Source organism: Rattus norvegicus, chromosome 1 (genome assembly GCF_036323735.1).
Source record: "Rattus norvegicus strain BN/NHsdMcwi chromosome 1, GRCr8, whole genome shotgun sequence".
NCBI classification, from domain to species: Eukaryota; Metazoa; Chordata; class Mammalia; order Rodentia; family Muridae; genus Rattus; species Rattus norvegicus.
The window spans coordinates 15,939,639-15,959,749 of record NC_086019.1 but is presented as its reverse complement, the minus strand read 5'-3'; the positions used below and the strand labels follow the sequence as shown (position 1 = coordinate 15,959,749).

At 43.7% G+C, this 20,111-nt stretch overlaps 1 pseudogene; it reads right to left on the bottom strand.

Annotated features, from left to right (window-relative positions):
* Positions 1–1,780: 1,780 nt before the first annotated feature.
* Cptp-ps1 (ceramide-1-phosphate transfer protein, pseudogene 1) lies at positions 1,781–7,925 on the bottom strand (annotated as a pseudogene).
* Between the last annotated feature and the right edge of the window lie 12,186 nt (positions 7,926–20,111).

Here is a 20,111-nt window from a genome sequence, read left to right as displayed (position 1 = left end):
AAATACAGAGGCGAATGCCAGCAGCAAACCACTGAACTGAGAATAGGACCCCCGTTGAAGGAATCAGAGAAAGAACTGGAAGAGCTTGAAGGGGCTCGAGTCCCCATATGTACAACAATGCCAAGCAACCAGAGCTTCCAGGGACTAAGCCACTACCTAAAGACTATACATGGACTGACCCTGGACTCTGACCCCATAGGTAGCAATGAATATCCTAGTAAGAGCACCAGTGGAAGGGGAAGCTCTGGGTCCTGCTAAGACTGAACCCCCAGTGAACTAGACTATGGGGGGAGGGCGGCAATAGGGGGAGGGTTGGGAGGGGAACACCCATAAGGAAGGGGAGGGGGGAGGGGGATGTTTGCCCGGAAACCGGGAAAGGGAATAACACTTGAAATGTATATAAGAAATACTCAAGTTAATAAAAAAAAAAAAAAAAAAAAAAAAGAAGGGAAAGGTTGGGATTGGAGATGCCTCAGAGGTCAAAATCATGTACTGTTCTGTTTTGGCAGAGGTCCTAGGTTTGGTTCCCAGCACCCATGTCTGGTAACCTGCAAGGGGACCTGACATCCTCTTGTTGCCTCCTGAGTGCATGTGTACACACACCACCTGCACAAATACAAGTAGAAATAAATATTTTATTTAAAAAAGGGAGAGAGAGAGGAAGAGGAGGAGGAGGAAGAGGAGGGGGAGGAAGAAGAAGAAGAGAGGAGGATGAAGAAGGGGAGGAGGAAGAGGAAGAGAAGGAGGAAGAGAAAAGGAGGAAAGGAGGAGAGGAAGAAAGGAAGAAAGGAGGAAAGGAGGAGAAGAAACAGAGGGGGTGGAGAAGGCCTCCCTTTGCCCCGAGGACCAGTCTACTTGCCAGAGTAGAATACGGTATTTCTGGGATTAGAGATAAATAGAGATATTCTGGTATGGCCACCTGTCAGTCAAAGGAGACTAGTCTCCTTCCACAAGTCATATCCTAAGTCACCTGGGTACCATGGCAACAGGAGCAGCAGGGCTGGCTAGAGAGAGGAATGGTTTGGCCAGTGAGTATTGACATCTTAAAATCCTGGAGCTGCGTGTGCTGTAAGAAGCCACCTTCAGGAGGAGGCTGTACTGGAGAAGCTGCAGAACAGGCTGCACTGACCAGGGCAGGCTCTTCTAGAGAAGCCTCCGCTCTCATTCACAGTTTCCATTTCCAAGGGACAGGGCCTGTTCGGTATGCAGAGAGACTAACAAGGAAGCAGGTGAAGGGCAGGAAAGAGCCTTCAGGATTCATGCCACCACCAGAGGAACATCATTTTACCCCAGGACAGCTCTCAGAATATGAAGGGGACCCGGGCATGTAGGCCCAGGGCAGTTTGCGCATGTCCGAGGCTCAAGATGGGTGCGGGAGGATACACATAGGCTGGGCACGTTGGCTGCAGGGAAGACAGCTCCTGGGTCCTTAGACCATTTCAGATTCTACACACCAGAGGTAGAGCGACCTTGGGTTGCTGCAGATACGTGACTCTGCCACCTCCACCCCCATCTTCTCCATTTGCCATTTGCACTTCAATCGAGCCCGGCTGAACACAAACATAACTAAAGTGGAGGGCAAAACTGGAGTTCAATGGTCTCATCTTGGACTGCATCCACCTTTCTAGGTTCAGCTGCCGGAAAACTTTTCTTTTTACCTATCGTGGCTCTTAACAAGCTCAGCTTACAGGGGTGACAGAAAGAGCTGCTGTGGGAGCAGTCCCAGGTCGCCTAAAGCCAGTTTTGAGCAGGGGAAGTCCACACAGTATGGTTACCTCTCTTAGGGCAGGTCTAGCAGGAAATGCTCAACATAGAACTGGGAGATGTCACACATTTGCTCCATGAAAGGCAGGGCCTCTCCCAGCATCTCCACTGCTTGCTCAGAGGACCCCCACAATCATGGCCTCAAGGAAGACCTTGCCTGAGGGCAAGGCACAGAAGGCCACAGTGACAGCTTGACGTATCCAGGAGTGATAGGCACATAGCATGGCACTGTAGGCCTCAGTGCAGAGTGTGGAGGTGCGAGCATCCTCAGAGCTGGTGCGCAGGCCTTCCAGGAATAGCTGTAGCCAATGAAGAGCGCGATGTAGGCACAGCACAGTCCGGCAGCCCGAGTTAGAGTGTAGCGGACCGGAGCGGCGAGCTAAGTCCAGCAGCTTGTTGCTCACCTCGTAGGCTGCCATGGACTGCAAGCTACTGCAATGTTCTGACTGCGGGCTGCTTCTGGGATGCTCCATTATCTGCAGCTTTGAGACCACCTCTTTGGAAATGAATGAGAAGGCAGCCCCCAGGCTGTTCAGAAACCTGAGATGGGTTCCGGTGGTGGGGGAGTGGTGGTCTCTACTCCCACGGAGGGCAAAGGGTGCAGTAGAGGCTAGCGATGGCCAGGGTTGATCAAAGCTACAATTAGGCTGCTATGGAAGACGAGTCTTTGCCGGTCTGTTCAGGTGGTCTACAGAGTTATGGCTCTGCTACTTAGCTCACGTCAGGCAAGGGTCCCCATAGCAGTGCTTTCCCCCAAGCTCAAAGCCTGCGGTTGGGCAGAAATCTTGAGCTGCAACCCGAAGCCCAGCCTCCCGTTGGAGGACTTAAAAAAATTAGCATTATTTTTAAATTGTTTAAATATTCCAGAAAAAAATGAAAATATGAAAGCAGGAATTATGTTTATGTATTTTAGAAACATATTCATATACATTTTCGATTGAATGCAAAATCATTTAAACATCTAAAAATAAAAAAGGAAACAAGGAGTTCATGAGAAGGTAAACTTCTGTAAGGTACAGAGCGCCTCCTCAAACTTGTGTTCACGCCCAACGGGGACATGTAAGTGGAATTTCACGGAGTCATTGTCCTCCTGATGACCTGTCTACATTCCTTCCTTGACTGTAGGCATTCCCTCTTGTTTATCGCCACACCAAGTTTATTTTCCTTCCTGGACAAATACTAGGGGAGCAGACGCAGCCATTCCAATGCGGTCACACATGTGTACCAGAAGACGTAGATCAACACCGCCTGCCCCTAAACCTCAAGGAACACAATAAGAACATAGACTCTGTTATCCTGAGATACCGGAAACACTGTTGATAGATAATACTCGTATTTTAAGGTTTGGAAAGTATCCAGAGTAATCAACAGTAGTAGTTTCTCCTAAACACAGAGTTCAACCTCTACGGAGTGTGTTTCTGACACTTGGTGTCCATGTTCAGGATCACATCAAAGTCTCGTCTACTCAATGAGTCTTTCTCTGGCCTCTCTGATCTGACCTTTGACTCTTCAGAACTTGGTTACCATGTTTTGTTTTGTTTTTTCCTATGCACACATTTGGTATTAACCATCTAGTCTTTGGTAATTTTTTATGATTTCCAGAGTGCTATAAGTTTTATGTGCTTCCCAAGAATATGGTGACCTCTTTGATCAAGGCAAAAATCTTCTATGGTACACACCTTCCCCTAAGCAATGCCGACTCTTGTCCTCTGTAGCAAAATCCTAACTACATGTTGATTGGCAGTAACCCCATGGCCACATGTGTATGGTTCAAGTTCCAAGCATATGTAATAATAATTGGAGATCAGTTTCTGGCAACTCCAGGGAAATCTGGCTGCTCAAAGAAGTTGATGCCAATCCCAAACCTGTTCTACCAAAGACGTGCCAAGTGTGTCAGAATATATGCTAGGTTTAATTTATTCTCTGTCACCCAAAATTACTTCTGACGTGTGGGTTAGGTTTATTTCAGTAAATCCACCTTGCTAAGCCTGGCTCTAGGATTCACCCCCAGTGGACCTAGATACTGGTATAGATTTCTCCAAGAAAGCCTTCCAAGGTGACACTGTGAATGTATCCAGCGGACACTATGCTGGGAATATAGACCTATATAGACTATGACATAGACCTATTTCTTCAAAAGATGCAGCTAATGAACCGGTTTCTGACTCAGAAATGCTGTGAACTGGTGATTGGCCTAAAGGAATGGACATCAGGAAAGCTACATTCACAAGATCCCCTGTTGACATATTAACTATACTCGTTACTTTGAAGAAACATAGCCCAAGGATGCCCTCCTGAATCAAGAAATAAGAAACAGGGGGGGCTGGGGATTTAGCTCAGTGGTAGAGCACTTACCTAGGAAGCGCAAGGCCCTGGGTTCGGTCCCCAGCTCCGACAAAAAGAACCAAAAGAAAAAAAAAAAAAAGAAAGAAACAGGGCTTATAGCCAAGTAGATTTTAGTCCGATGTCACTACAACAATGTCCAGCAATCAACATCTCGATACGTATGTATCAGTGAGGTTTCCTCTCGTTCCTTCTCCTTCCTTCTCACCTCCCACACGTCCTCTCCCACTTTAACATGTGTTGGTTTTCCTTCCTGCTTTCATGTTACATGTAGTCCATCCCCATTACCCTCTTTGCTTTCTCTCTCTCTTGCCGTCTCTGACTCCTCTCACGGTCATCTACACCAACGCACACTTAGACACACGGACACACTTATAACTTTAAACGTCCTTCTGACAGGTAAGAGGAAATGCAGGATTGTCTTGACAATTTTTGACTTACACACTATTTCGGCTTCATTTCACGTACTTTTACAGAAATTTTCTTGCCATTTCAATACCTATTCATATCTTGGAGGCACAAATCTAAAAGGAAAAGCCCCAAGGAAGAGTGTTCCAATTGGTCAATACCAACCTGCCATTCCTGGAATCACATACATGTAAGTAACATGTTATGACTGAGCACACTAAGTACACTTATATACTTGAGAGAGAGAGAGAGAGAGAGAGAGAGAGAGAGAGAGAGAGAGTGTTTAGAATTAAAGATGGAAATATTTTTAAAGAGAGCAAGATGGAAAATTTTGAAGGGAAAATGTTGTAACTGTAATCTCCAAAAGTATTGAAAAACATGTCACGACTACAGACTCTATGTATGTCAGAAATACAAGTGAGTGAAAATTCCATTATCTCTAAATCTGCTTTCTTATATTTTTTATTTGAACAGGCTCTTTATTTTAAACTGAGTTCTAAATTCACACAAATGGCTATTGTAATCATTAAATAATATATCATTAATATATAATTTGGTCGGGCATATTTAATCAAATAGAATTGTGCCTTCCTCCACACAGATTTGAACTTTAAATATTTCCAGCAATGCATTTTTCACTATCAAAGCTGATTTTCATAAAAGCTGTCTTTTGCTTTCAAGTATACTTCTTGACCTGCAGCTAGAAACGATATTTAACATAGTCGTCTGTTCTTGATGATTGGCCTTCCGAACACTGTTTAAAATAGGAGACGCCCGTGCCATTATCGCCCTTGGAAGAGTCGTTCATCTTGAATGGGATCCTGTGGAAGCTCGTTATCAGTTCAGATGGTGAACGCGGCTCATATGTCACCTGTCAGATGTTGGGTTAAAGACTTCCTCACTTTCATCCGTATCAGTGACTCTCAACATCCCCAGTGCTCTGACCTTTTAATACAGTTCCTCACGTTGTGGCGGCCCCCTCAGCCATAAAACTATCTTTGTTGCTGCTCCCTAACTGTAACCTTGCTATTGTTATAAATATCAGTGTGAATAGCTGAGATGCGGGATTCCTGTGATGCAACGCCCGCGAAAGGGTTGTTCTAACCCCCCCCCCCCAAATAGTCACGACCAACAGGCTGAGCCCAGCTGATCTATACACAGACAAGCCCTTGCCTTGAAATGAGTCGTGGCTATAGCTTCTGGTGTTTTCGATTCGTTTGTTTTCTGAGGGGGATTCTAACCACACCATGTGACTTTGAACCCTATGGTCCTATCCTAGAGTGCTCTACCTCTGTGTACATCATTCTGAAAGGTCTGTAAGTATTGGCGTGGGCTGTCAGAACTGATCTATTCGCCGCATAAAAACCCTCCATCTTGATGATAGCTGCTGATCTTGGGGAGCTGCTGGAATCAGGAAAGAGGGGCCAGAGTCCCCATGGCCCTAACCTCTCTCTCACACTGCATGTAGGGTTTCCGTGTAACTGCGACCTGCTGTCCAACACAGTGGGCAAGGGAACCACAAACTTGGTAGGGAGGAAATTCTTCAAGACTCCTTGGTGCCTGTTGTGGGGGACTCTCCCAAGGACGTTTTCTGTCATCTTTAACAAGCTTTCTTTGCTCTGTCACTCCCATGTTCAATGTGCTTGCTTTGCTCTGCCTTTCAGAGCATTTCCTTCTAACATAATGTTTATCTCTCTAGTGTCTATAAACTTGAATAACGATGACCCAGAAATTTAAAACAAGACAAAAACTTTGTGCACCCTCGGCTTGCTTTGTCTTTTCTTTAATGGGTCTGGAAAACGAAAGGTAAGCCAAAGATCAAATGTCTGAAACAGCTTATGTCTGTCCTCCCTCATTTTTCTCTCAAACATGCAGCATTGACTCTGCATGATTCGTGAGTAACAGCTGATCCCCATAAACCATGATTTAGAAGGTTTACAGAGAAGGAAATCCATGTGCTTTCACTTGAATTGTGTGGAGTGGTCTTTTCATCCTAAAGATGGCAATGCCTTCTGTGGAACCAGATCCTAAAACACATTTCGACGTTCTGTCAATGTCTACGTCTGGATAGAAGCATATGAAGTCATTGAAATTTTCTCGAAGCCCAGGAAACCCTCATCTGTAATCACATCTGATGACCACAGCTTCCCAAAGACGAGGGGATTTTTTGCCTCTTTCATTGTTGGCCATAGTGGGTTTGTCTGTAATATGTAGACTGATTGTTCGCACCCTGGCAACAGCTCAGAGAGTGAGGGGGCCTAGAAAACTATAGCCCCTTGTTCGTTGCAGTCCAAACTTCAAAGGCTTTGGGAACATTAACCAGACAGGTTTCAGCCGCCCATAAAGCAGCCAGGCAAACAAAAGGCAGACCCTCTCACTGAGGTGTCTCCCGATCCAGGGAGATTTTTAAGCCCACTCTTTTTTTTTTTTTTTTTTTTTTTTATTTTGATGAAACTCCTGGCAAAGAGAGGGACTCACTCTGCCCACGGTTGTGTGCCCCCTTGATTCGACATCAGAGGGATAGATAGGCGTTTATGGGCCATCAATCAAGGGATAAACCATACATGAGCAGCTGGCACATGTGCTGATAACTATAATTATTAATCATTGCAATTTCACACCCTTCAAAGTTATGCTGTGCGCTTTCTGTAGGAAAGCCATCCCTGGCGCCTTGAGCTGCTTATGGTATGAAGATATGATGTGGTGATGGTCTTTGATAATTGTCTTATGACAGTATTGATCTGCCCACAATTGGGTTTGTGGGGGCATCGAAGCCCTGCAAAGTGGTTGTCCTTGTCTCCTGGTATATATCATTGTCACACGTCCCCCATTGTTAGTGAGCGGCGTGAATTACTTTCAGCATTTGGCCAAGACTCTAGCTGCTAGGTCACCCCATTATTCCGCCCTTATGTCACTACCAGGACACTTTCTTTGATGTTCCCTTTGTACCTCTCCGAAAGCAAAACTCCTTTAACTTAAGAATGGTAGCCTGCAGCAGGGTTTCAAAGACACTACAGGTTTAGGGAGGGTGGAGACAAAAAAAATCATGGGGAGAAAGTTCTCCTCAAAGTGATTTTTCATTTCCCTTCCTTGCCCTTGTCAGGGTTGGTCTGTATGGGGGGCAGGGTGGCAAGTGTGATCCAGACATTTTAATCAATTGCCAAATCTTGTATTCATTAAGTAGCTCCTCTCAAGACTCCCTAAAGTTATTGCCACATATCAAATTACCAAGCTCTGCTCATGGCACAATCGGGTAACCTAAGAAGCTGTCCCTGAACAAGCCGTTTACCCAGGACCAAGGTGACCAGTGTGCTCCGGGTGACTTCATCCACTTTGCAACCCTCATACATCTTTAAAACAACCCCTTTCAAGGGCAAGGCAGCACCTTGCCGGGCAATCTGCATATTCATTTGACCTTGCAGCCAGCCTCTCCCAGAGGCCAGCAGAGCTGGAGTGCACGGGCCTCTGCCCACTTGTCTGGAACTCCATGAGTCCTCATTGGGCAGTGTCTAACCCGCTCCTGCTGTCTCTACAGCTGCTCGGTTCCAATGACCCCTGGAAGGTTCTGGTGATTGTTAGAAGAGATTTCTATTAATCAACTACAAACCGACTGTTACAATTTCACACTTTTTTTCCCATCATTTCACACATTTAATGAATTTGGGTGTCTTTTTAAATTCAAAACATTTACAATTGGGCCAGAAAAACACACACACACACACACACACACACACACACACACACACACACACACACACACACACGAACAAAAAACAAAAAACAAAAGAAACCCCAAAACAACAAAAAACCCAAAACAACAACAAAACCCTTTATTTAACCCAATAGGTCTCAGTAATACAGTAAATGTCACTTCAAGTAAGAGTTTCCCTGAACTGCCCTTTGTAGCTGAGAGTGGCAGACATTCAAAGGAGGTTTTACTGAAACTGTCACCAGAGAGAAGCAGCATTTTATTAAAGCCTAGAACCCCTCCGAAGTTTCCACTTGTTCGTTGGTAGTGAACTTACTCCAGAGGGCCCATTCTCACGTCTGACTGATGTTGCCGGGTAAATCTTGACTCATTTAAAAATTGGCACAAAAGAAAATGCAAAACTCACCCCCTGTAGGAGCAGACTAAGATTCAGCTTTTCACCCAGAGGTGGACTGGCCTCCTTGGAAGAGTGACTTCAGTCAAAGCTGGGCATCCCCCAACCCCCATCCCATAGTAGCCCACCTCACCATAGCTTTGAGTCCACAGGAGAACCTGCACGGAGAGACTCACAGAAGTGCACGTAAGGAGAGCCACTTATCATATGTTCACTCCCCAGTCTCTACCCTCAAAAGAGCTCATGTCTCAGTGGCAAATCAGAATTGTGCTCTGTGAGGCTACCAAGCCCTAGCCTCACCAAGGCTTTGTTTCTCTGGGGCTTGCTGTCTTCTGCTCCTGCAGTTGACTCTAAACAGACAGAAGGCCTGGGCCGTTCTCTAGCAGCCCCTGCTGGTTGACATTGAACTCAGGGAACTAAGGTCCAGGCATGAATTCCTGTCTACAAAATAGGGTTAAGGCAGGTGGTGGAGTTAGGGAGCGGTTTCTGATCCATATTGAGGGTTTTCTAGGCTCTGCTACCTGGGACCTTTGTGAAGCCCCCCACCCTAGTGATATTAATGACTTTAGAACATTAGATGTTTTCTCTTTTCTTTTCGGTAAGATAGAATAGGTTTCTGTAAGCTCCCAAAAGCATCATGAACATCAAGGAGACTCTGTGCTCCGGGGAAGGAAGTCTGCACCTTTTAAACATTCCTTCTCCTTGAGGACTTTGAAATATTTTCCTTCTTCAGGTGGCCTCATAGTCAGATGTTTGAGGAGGATGAGAATTTAGTTCAGTGTACTTGCCTATCAAGAGCAAGGGTTCTCTAGCTCAGGGATGGGGGAGTATTTTAGTATTGCTTTGCTTATGAACATGAATACTTACTCTAACTCATGTTACTGTTGGAGAGATGGCTCAGCGGTTAAGAGCGACTGCCTTTCTAGAGGTCTCGAGTTCAATTCCCCAGCAACCACATGGTGGCTCACAACCATCTGCAATGGGATCCGAGAGTGTACTCATATTAAAAATAAATAAATAAATGAATAATGTATATCACTACATCTATTTCCTCATAGGTCAAGCCATGATGCTTTTAGCAGAGCGTTGAGGGAGACTTCCAAGCTGGTACGTGTTAGTTTGCACACACCTAGACTGTCTGTTCAAGACCTAGGCTTCTAGCCTTCTGCTCCACAGTTTATGCAAAGCTATTGCAAAGTGTGCTCACATTCGAGTGCTTACATCACTGTCTTCTGTCCATTCATTTATTCTGAAAGAGGATCTCATTTCCTTTCCCCTTAATTTCTCTCTAATTAAATTACCATCTCTAGGACTTCAGAGACAAAACCCAGGGAAGTGACGTTAGAGGGCACATTTTCCAACGGCGAATCAAGTATCCCCACACATGTGTTCAAGGGTGGGAGAACAGAACTAAATTTCCCCTAAAGATGAGATGACCGAAAGCAACAGGGTTTTTTTTCCCCTTTCTTTCTTTCTTTTTTTTCTTTTTCTTTTTCTTCCAGTCCTTTGAAGATGGCTCTCCCTGACAAGAAAATCAGAGAAAAGCACAGCTTCTTTCAGCTGTCTCTTTCTGTGGGTTTTCCCACACAAAGCTATGCCCAGACTGCTGTTCCCCACTTTGTTATTATGACAGGAAAAATGAATTTCTAATGTGTCACCTCTACCAGCTGCAAGTAGCTCGTGGATCTTCGGTCACCAGGCACCAGGAGGAGAATGAGGCTGGGGCTGGGTGGGGAGTGCTGTACAGAGAACAATTCTCCAGGCTTAAAAAGAAAAGAAACACTGTAGCACTCGATTTTAGTTACTATGTATTGCTCTATAAAAAGCAGTTGCTCTCTACCTGGCACCTTACTGGAACAGCTCTTCCTTGCTTCAGAATCAATAGGGTTTTATTACTGTTCATTCTGTGCACGTGTAGGGAGGTATTAAAGACCCCGCTTAGACTTTCTCAGAATGGGTGGCTCGTGGGCACAAGATGACATGAACACATGGAAAACAATCTTTCAATAACTGTTCTGATCTCCATGGAAGCTTTGGGTTATACTGTCAACGCTTCTCAGCTCAATACTTGTCACAGTATCTTATTGGGTGACTCTGTAATTCCAGTACTCCTTTTACACTCAAAGGGAATTCCTTAAATCTAAATCAGATCATCTCAATCTGTCTCCTGTTTACCAGATACTTCTGCAGCACCTTTACTGTCTATGAAGAGTTTTCCCTCCAATCCCATTCTTTCTAGTTCTGAATGCCCACCATAATCCCAGCTATGGACTACATTTCCCAGCTTCCCTTGTTACTACAAAGTCTCCTGACTGAAATCTCACCAATTAAATGAGCTGAGGCCATATAGGGAACCAACCTCTGCTCTGACCTTGCTTTCCTTTTCTCTGTGATCTGCTTCAACTGCGGGAAGGAAGAAATCTATTTCTGAATGCTCTCACAGAGCAAAGCCACCATGTTCTTAAAGGCTGTTACTTGAATCAGAAATAATGTTTCTCTTCTTTAAGCACTAAAGTTTTAGGGCCACTAGTTCTTGAAAGGTCTAAGCAAAATAAAAAGAAACCCACAGTGAGAAGAACCATTCCCAGAGTGCACCAGTTTTGTCCTGGCAGCTCAAAATTAAAGTAACATATACTACTCTGCTCAGTAAGACTTTGGTCAGACTTGCCAGGCAGGCTTTCAAATGCTTATGAGCCTCCAAGTATAAACTTCCCAACCCTATAGGAAGGTTGCCGATAATGATGTCATATGTCCCCTACAGAAGCTACTGTTCACTGTGTCTCTGCCATCCATTCTCCTTGCTCCTGAAAGCAACAGTCTAATGTCTCCTTGAGAAACTTAACTGCCTCCCCATTCTTAACCATATAATTAGAAAGATGTCTCGGCTTTACCCCTAGTTCCATGGATAATTCTTGATACGGAAAGTCTTTGATACCTTCTTCCACCTGGGCTCAGAGAAATGATACTCTATACTCTAGGGCTTTAATGTGCTGGATACTTCACAGTGAGATAGAAAATTAGAGGCTGGCAGTTCTTCCTGACTCCCTCACTCCCACTTCTGCCTGACGTAGGTCATAGAAAGCAAAATTCCTCTTCTCTGAGGTGGATCACAGAAATTAGAGCATCTTTCTTCACCTCCACAGCTAACCATAAAGCCTGAGGCTGTCACCCTCCTACAGTCTCTGAAGTACACAAAGACCCATGTGTGACAAACATCTCGCCTTAAAACTGACAAAAAGAGATATCATATAGAGAAGCAATACATCGGTACATAATGGTGGTCAAGAGACAAAAGCCCTAGCGGACATTGCCAGAATTCTTTATTTTATTACCATTAAATCCTATCAATTGTTTTTCTACCTGGTTGTCCACTGTTTTCCTTCAAACATAAGCATACAAGTAAAGTTTTTCCTGATTTGGGTATCTTCATTTCTAAACTCTCCTGTGTGATACAAAATCTTGTTAAGTAACTTTTAAGCTCCCCCCTGGTTATTTGTTTATAAGGGCCAATAGATACACTTCCTACGGGCTGCAGTGAATCCAGATACGGGGCCCAAGGATCAAAGCAAGTCCCCAGACTACAATTACATTTCCTGGAAAGGGTGGGTGCATGTTTGAGGTATATAACCATAGCTACCTTTAAAAACAAAAACAAAAACAAAAACAAAAACCAAGATTAGACCTAGGGATGGGGATTTAGCTCAATGATAGAGCACTTGCCTAGCAAGTACAAGGCCTTGGGTTTGGTCCTCAGCTCCGAAAAAACAAACAAAAACAAACAAAAACGAACAAACAAGAACAGATCCAGTCTGAAGAGGAGAAAATGCAGAGCTGAGAAAGTTCTGGAAAAGATGGAGGCAGGAGCTTGGTAAGATTTCTGGAATCCTAAACCAAGCATCTACGACTGAAGAACCTACCTACCTGTAGTTTAATTTCAGGCAACTTGAGTTGGATGTTATTGCCTTCAGCATGGAGAGCTCCGACACAGATTGGAAGTGATCTTCCCTCAGAGTTGATTGTTTTATTTTCATTAAAAAAAATACTTTTTACTCATTCTTTGTGATTTTCACATTAGGAAGTCTCTCTCATCTCTCCATCCCCTCATCTCCGCCCTTTGCTCTTGCAAGCTCCCAAGATAAAAATCACACAAACAAGAAAAACAACCCATAGAAATCCTCTCATCATGGAAGCCATAATGTGTCACGGTGTGCCCCACGGTATATCCTGAAATGGAAACTTAAGGGTTCTTTGAAGAGTCAGCTGTGTTGGATGGTGTTTCGCTGGTGCCCACATGTGAATGGGTGTTTTCCTGAAGTAGACGCAGGTGAAAGACTAAGGCAGACTCACAAAGGAACATTTGGTTGAAGCAGATGCAGGAGAGAGGTTGTTCTGCTAAAGCAAGCACAGGAAAGGTCACGCGATGGAAGACTCTTTGCTAACGACATCCATGTATCTGGTCTGCCTTACATTGCATAGTTGAGCTCTGTTTCTCAGGATTCTGTAGACTTGGGTTGATTGATGCATGTGCTGAGGTAAGTCACGTGGAGAACACATGATGTTTGGAGGGTATAGATAGGACTCACCCGAGTGACTGAGAGAGAGAGAGAGCTTAGCTTGCTGGTACAGCTTGTGTAAACATCCCAGACTCATGCCTTGAACGGTTGGTGTTGTGTAAGGGTTGAGAGTTAAGAGCAAAGCAGAGAAATAAAGCGGAGGCAGAGAAGAGGGTTTCTAGGAATCTTCTAGACGCATTGGCACCCAGCAGATAATCTTTCATGGTTTTTGTAGTCTCTGACACCGCCAGTGATTTTCAATTTAATACAAAGTCTCTCTCCAAGAAGCAGGTTTTGATATGCCATGAGCATGTTTCTATACCGATTTAAAATTAACATGAGATAATCAATGGCTTCTGAGAGAGAGAGAGAGAGAGAGAGAGAGAGAGAGAGAGAGAGAGAGAGGATCATAATTACAGAAGAAGAGGACATGATTTTGAGAGGAAATTGAGGGATACAGGAGATAGGGAAAGGAAGGATGGAAATGATATAAATACAGTACACAGGTGAGAAAGTTTCAAAAAATAAACATACACATTTCCTACTTCTATCTTCCCCTACATGGTGGGGACTGTCCACTCTGAGGGACAGGAGAGATGTGGTAAATCAGACTGCGGAAAGTTTGCTAAACAGAACAAGGTCCTTTTAGGGTTCTACACTACTGTAAGATACTCTCTTAGATAAAGGCTCTCACACCTCTCTCATCACTCCCACGTCAGAATGGAAGTCCCCCTACAAGGCTGTATGTTTGTTTACTAGTTGTTCTAAGCGCAAAATATGGCTTCAGTATTTGCTAAAAAGATATCTGTTTGGCTGATTTCAACTTGGGGAACAGGGGAGCTCTCCTGGTTTCTGTTTCTCTTTGATTTGTTTGTTGAAGTTCATAGTAAGAATTTAACACTTTTAAAAAACTTACCTTGACTTCAAGATTATCCAGGAATTTCTTTTTTTTTTCCTTTTTTTTTTTCTTTCTTTTTTTTTGTTTATTTAAGGAAAGCTGGGGTTCTCGCTATAACAAGATGCTACACCAAACGCACAGGCAGAATTACATTCACAGGGAGGACTCTGCTCTGATTTTGGGGTTTCATCTTTTTACTGCAGGAAAGGTGATTAAAAACACATTCCTGAAATTTTACAATGAACTCTGTGGTATAAAAAAAGAGCAGATATCATATTCTGGGAGGTTATTATGGTGGTCTAAATCACCATTACAACTATGTATTTAATTATTAACTTCATTTTACATCGAGGTATAATTGATAAGCCTTAACTTTAAAAGGGTGGGGGGGGGGGACAGTTAATGTTTCAGAGACAAAGACAGTAAATGACAGACAGCCTTACCTCTTAGATACTGACAGCAGCTACTGGTCAATTGCCATGACTTAGTCTAGATTTGCTTGATGCTAAAGTCTTGACATTAAAATAAACATCACGCTTTGTGTGCATGAAAGTGTCTCCTATGGTTTCTTCCCTTAACTGCCTGGTATTTGCTCTTCTATGATTATGCGCCGTAATTTTAGATCAGGGTGGGGATTTAGATAAATCCTCGATTGATTTGCCTGGCTTTGACCCACTTCGTGAATGGGGAATAAAACGGCTAATATCTTCCTTTTCTGAGGACGGACAGCTTCCTGGATCTCACAGGTAGTTAAGACAACAACCACACAGAAACTAATACTTTGGAAAGCCAACAGAACTCCCACCTGGCGCTGATGGCCAGCTGTCAGGCCCGGGTGACTGACTGCCCATTGGCTGTGTCTCTGTAGTTGGTATTGACATTGATGGATGATGATGGATGACAGAGACACAGCCCCACCCCTCACCTACTTACCCATATGCATGACAGAAGGGCTCCTTCCTACAGCCCTGTCTAACAATGCCTGGCCTAAGTCGTATTTAGTTGGCGTCAAAGCATCGCACTGGGGTCCAGCAGAGATTCAGCTACAAGTTCGGAGCTATTTAATGAGTTGCTAATGTGAAAATAATATTCCTTCCCGACTTTTGAATCCTGACTTAGGAGTAAAGACAGGGCGGGGAAGCCATACAACTGGGAATGACAGTGCTCGAAGCAGAAAGTGGCTTTCAGAAAATGCTAAAGGGGTAAGCTTCCCCTGCCAGGGCTTGACTGGAGCTCGCTCATCCATCACATCCTCTGTTCCCATTTCTCCTCACCCAACCCACGTAACTCTGTGCGCATGCGTTCCCTCTGACTCCTCCTTTCATCTGAGGTAAACACTCTCTCTACCTTTCTCAACTTTTTGTCTATTCCTTCTCCTGCTTCTCCAGACCCTCCTCGGTTCTCCTCATTTCCCTCTCTTTTAATCTCTCTGCCTAAAGAAAAACTCAGATAATATATAATATTGCCTGTCCCTGGGTTGGTCCGGTTGGCTGTACGGCGTAGAAAGACCCTCAGTGCTATAAGAGATAACGGTACAGTACACCAGAGCATAACCTCAAACTTTAGCAGAAGTTCACATCTGGACTCCGCCACTCACTTGCGGTGACCTTTGACAAGTTGCTTAACTTCCATATACCTTAGTTAAAATAAAGGTAGGATCGATACAATGACCAATTATCTGAGCTTTTGCTTATCTGAGACACATGTAGTAACAGAAAATGGGCTAAAATTGGTTTAGGGTCTCTCTAGCGTGTGCAGTTGTTGGTCTGGTTAGTCGGCATATGAGAGCACATGGTATTATTTATATAACTGTGTTTTAAGGTTTCCATAATGAAGGACTTGAAGTTGTCCATGACAATATTTAAAAGTGTCAATAACTCTTAACCTCTTGATAAAGTTGTTTGTGAAACTTTCAGACAATGTTTGACACCTAGTAAACATTGTGCAGCTATTAAATATTTACCTTACTGGTGCTCCTGGAGGCCTCTCATCTAAAATGTATACTTATACAAAGGAAAGTGTAACTTTAGTAATCTAATATAGATAATATATAATTTTAGGTATGAGACTGCATTCCCAGAATATCTTCCCTTCCCCCCCTTTCTGTCTCTGTCTCTGTCTCTCTCTGTCTCTGTCTTTCTCTGTCTCTCTGTCTCTCTGTCTCTCTCTCTCTCTCTCTCTCTCTCTCTCTCTCTCTCTCTTTCTCTCTCTCTAGCTTAACATATCAAATGCTTAGTTCAGAGCTTGGTTTTCTTCCTCTCCAAAACATGAGGGTTAAGGGTTTTAGGATGTTATGTACCCAGGGAATTGCCCTACCTCTGAACTATATTCACATTTCTCTCCTGCGATTTTTTTTCAAAAGCCTTACAGCTGTCTCTGGTTCCTGACCTGCTTTCTACCCCTTTTAATGCAGCCTGTGGCATGGAGATCAAGAGGGAGCCAGAGTCAAGCATCTCTGTAGGGGTGAACATGACTGGAGCTTAGGGTGGTGAGGGATGTGAAGCTAGTTCTGATCGGAATTACTGATTACGGTAATTCCCCATTACAGTAATTTCCCATCAGAGGAAAGGGAAAAACTAATGGGAGAAAGAGAGACCAGGAATAAAAGACAACACTGTCTTTTGAAGACAGACTGAGGACAAGGACTGAGTAAGACACGGGAACAAAACAATCCTAAAGGCTTCACTTATACCACGGTGCAATATGAAAAATTGCATTGATTTGGTTTTTAGGAGGTACCTCAGACTATCCTTGGAGAACTATCAAGAAACATGATGATCTGTTAGATGTTATGAGGGGCTCAGTAATCCAAAGTTTAGTAGCCCAGTTGAAAAACAAGGAATGATATGGTTGACACACCTCAGAAGAAGAAACTAAAGTGGGAAGCACGTTTATGAGAGTTGCTCAACGTCCTTGGCTGCCAGGAAGATGTAGATCTGAATGGAGAAGAGTGAGTCCGGGAAGCAGCTGGGGAGGGGCATAGGAAGAGGTTGGATAATGGGGGTCGAAACGGAAATAGCAGAAAGCCCTCATGTTCTTAAGGACAATGTGGTGATCGTAGTTCATAGTGAGCTATTGTTTATTCAATGGATAACTATAGGAAAGAAGTCCTCCAAGGCAACAGGAAATTATAATCTCGATTATGATGATTTGGTCAGTCTCTATCATATGATCTAATGATGTATCATGAGGTAATCACACTACGATAAGCACATGCAATTGTTACACGCAAATGTTTCAAATGTCTAAAAAGACAGAAAAGCTAGCTACTGTAACTTGATCATTGTATATTTGATCCATGTATCAAATTACCTCCCTGTGTTCAGAAGTACATACAGCTAAAACAATGATAAATAAGCAGTTTTTAAGGTTTGGCTCACCTTTGGGATCTCTGGTTGTTGTTATTTTGTTTTTCTTATTTTTCACACATAATGTGCAAAAACTAAATCTTAAAGTGGAAGGTAATCAGAGTAAATAAGATAAAGAAAAAAATCAAACATTTAATTAAGACGAACGATCTCCAGCATATCACTGCTGAAATACAATTGAATTGAGTGAGACGTTTAATCTGAGAAGCACATTAATAGATAATAAGTTGAACTTTGTATATATATTGTGTGATAAGGATATATAGATGGAGAGCCCTCTTAGAAATTATTCCTCTATTCATGAACAGCAGTAACCAGAGCACTGAGGAAGAAGTACATGGTCACATCCAGTTTCTGGTTTGATTAATAAGACACAGCCTCTCTTTTCTGTTTTAAGGGGGCCTTCCTGTCATGACATGGTCCCTGGAGAACTCCAGCCTACAAAGCGATAACATCTGGTGCCCATTATTCCCCCAGATCTGTTGTGATTACTCCATATGATAAGCCCGGCCAATTGCTGTGGGCAAGGGATTGCTACGTTTCCCCCATCCGGGCTCTGGAGCTGTCACTTCTGGTTTGTGACCCCCACTAATTTGCCACCACAATTTCCAATATCTGCTAGAATTCCACAAGGAAATCTTGGTGCCTTGCAGGAGCAATCGACTGTGTAGCTGGACAGAAGGCTAACCCTGATCATCAAAAGGAGAGGTTTATCAATTAGCCCAAGCAGCCCGCCCTCACTTCCGGTCTGGTACACTGACGTAATCGCCTGGGACGACTTCGCGTTTGCCGGTGACAGAAACTAAGAAGAAGCCAAAAGGAAAAGAAAACAGAAAGAAACAAGAAAAAGAAAGGTGGCAGAGTGTCATTTCAGAGGGCAGAATACATTTTAGATGGTGGAAGAATATTTCTGCCCCTGAAAGGGCTGGCAGCCACATTACTTGATAGAATTCATTATCATCAGCACCGGCCACTGCATTACCAGTCTCTTTAAAATTCAACCTAGCAGACACATTTACGCGAGTTTTGCAAACTTATCTGAAACAACTATGAACAGCAAAAAATAAAAATAAAAAACAAAAAATTTAAACAGTAGTAATTTTTACAAAACTGATAACCGTTGAATAGCTTCTCTGCCGAAATGAATATTAATATTGTCAGGTAAATCGTAAAGATTAAAGAACATTTCGACAAGATGATATTTGAAGGAACAGAGTTAACGCCTGTTGCATGCTTTTCCCCCACGGTCACTTGAAAAGTATTGGATTTAGGACACGTTTAGAAGCACACACATGTTCTAGTGCCTTTGAAAATAGTAGTCAAAAATTTGACTATTAATTAGAAAATAAAGCTAAATAGTGAAGTATAACTATAATAATTTACCACCACTTATTTGATAGAGCCTATAGTCCCTAACTGTGATTGAAAGCAGTCACACATGACACATGTTCACGTGCCATTTAAATCTGCATTCTAAGTGGAGGTCCTTGGATTTCTACTCAGCCGCTTAAGTATTTTTCCATCGTTTCACTTCAGACCTAAGATCCCAGACGGAGGGTGTTTGCAATGAAACTAACGTCCAGACGGAGGGTGTTTACAATGAAACTAACGTCAAATTACCAGAAGCTCAGTTGCACCAACAATGCTTAGATTTATACAACCAGAAAGCCATGCAGTGAACGGAAAGATAGGTGAACTAAAACAGAGGTCGGAAGAGAGAGGGGTAGCCTCGCTTCTGTAGTGATTCTGACTAGCGACCTGGGGATGGAAGTGTTGATTTAGGGAATGCTAAGCCTGAGGGGTTGCCTACTCATGTGTTTCAACACTTGGTCCCCGATGTAAGTGCTGTTTGGGGAAGGCTGTGGAGCCCCTGAGTGGAGTGGGAGGTGCCCAGTAGTTCTTGAGGGCTGCCATCTGTCCTGCTAGGTCTCTCTACTTCCTGACCTCTGAGCTGTGAACTTGAGGAGAGATAAGCTCTTTGCACTCTACAGGAGCTGCTTCCTCACAACCCTCAATGCCTTCCACCATGAGGGTCCGAATTCCTTTGAAACATGAGCCCAAATAAAAGCTCTCCTTCCTCAAGTGGCTTCTCTCAGGTATTTGTCTCGGTCCTGAACGAAGGGATGGGGGAGACGCAAATACCCTCCAAGCTCACTTTGCTTTAGTTGGTATAGAATTCTTATTTTCTTTCTTAAATTGATTCAATGATGGTTCATGCTCATTCCACCATTTCCCCGTGTGATGGTTTGTATATGGTTGGCCCAGGGAGTGGCACTACTAAGGAGGTGTGTCCTTGTAGGAATAGGTGTGCCACTGTGGGTGAGGGTATTTGCACCCACAGTAATAGCTGCCCGGGAGCCAGTGTTCTGCTAGCAGCCCTCAGATACAGATGGAGAACTCTCAGCTCCTCCTGTACCATGCCTGCCTGGATACGGCCATGTTCCCGCCTTGATGATAACGGCCTGAACCTCTGAGACTGTGAGCCAGCTCTGATTAAATGTTGTCCTTTATAAGATGGCCTTGGTGGCAGTCTCTTCACAGTAGTAAAACCCTAAGACACCCTGACAACGCAGATCTTAGTGAGCGTTCATTCATTCTCTCTGTTTCTGCTTTTCCCTTCTAATCGCTAGTCTGTCTGCAAGACTTCGAGGGTCCTTCCTACCCTGTGGCCTTG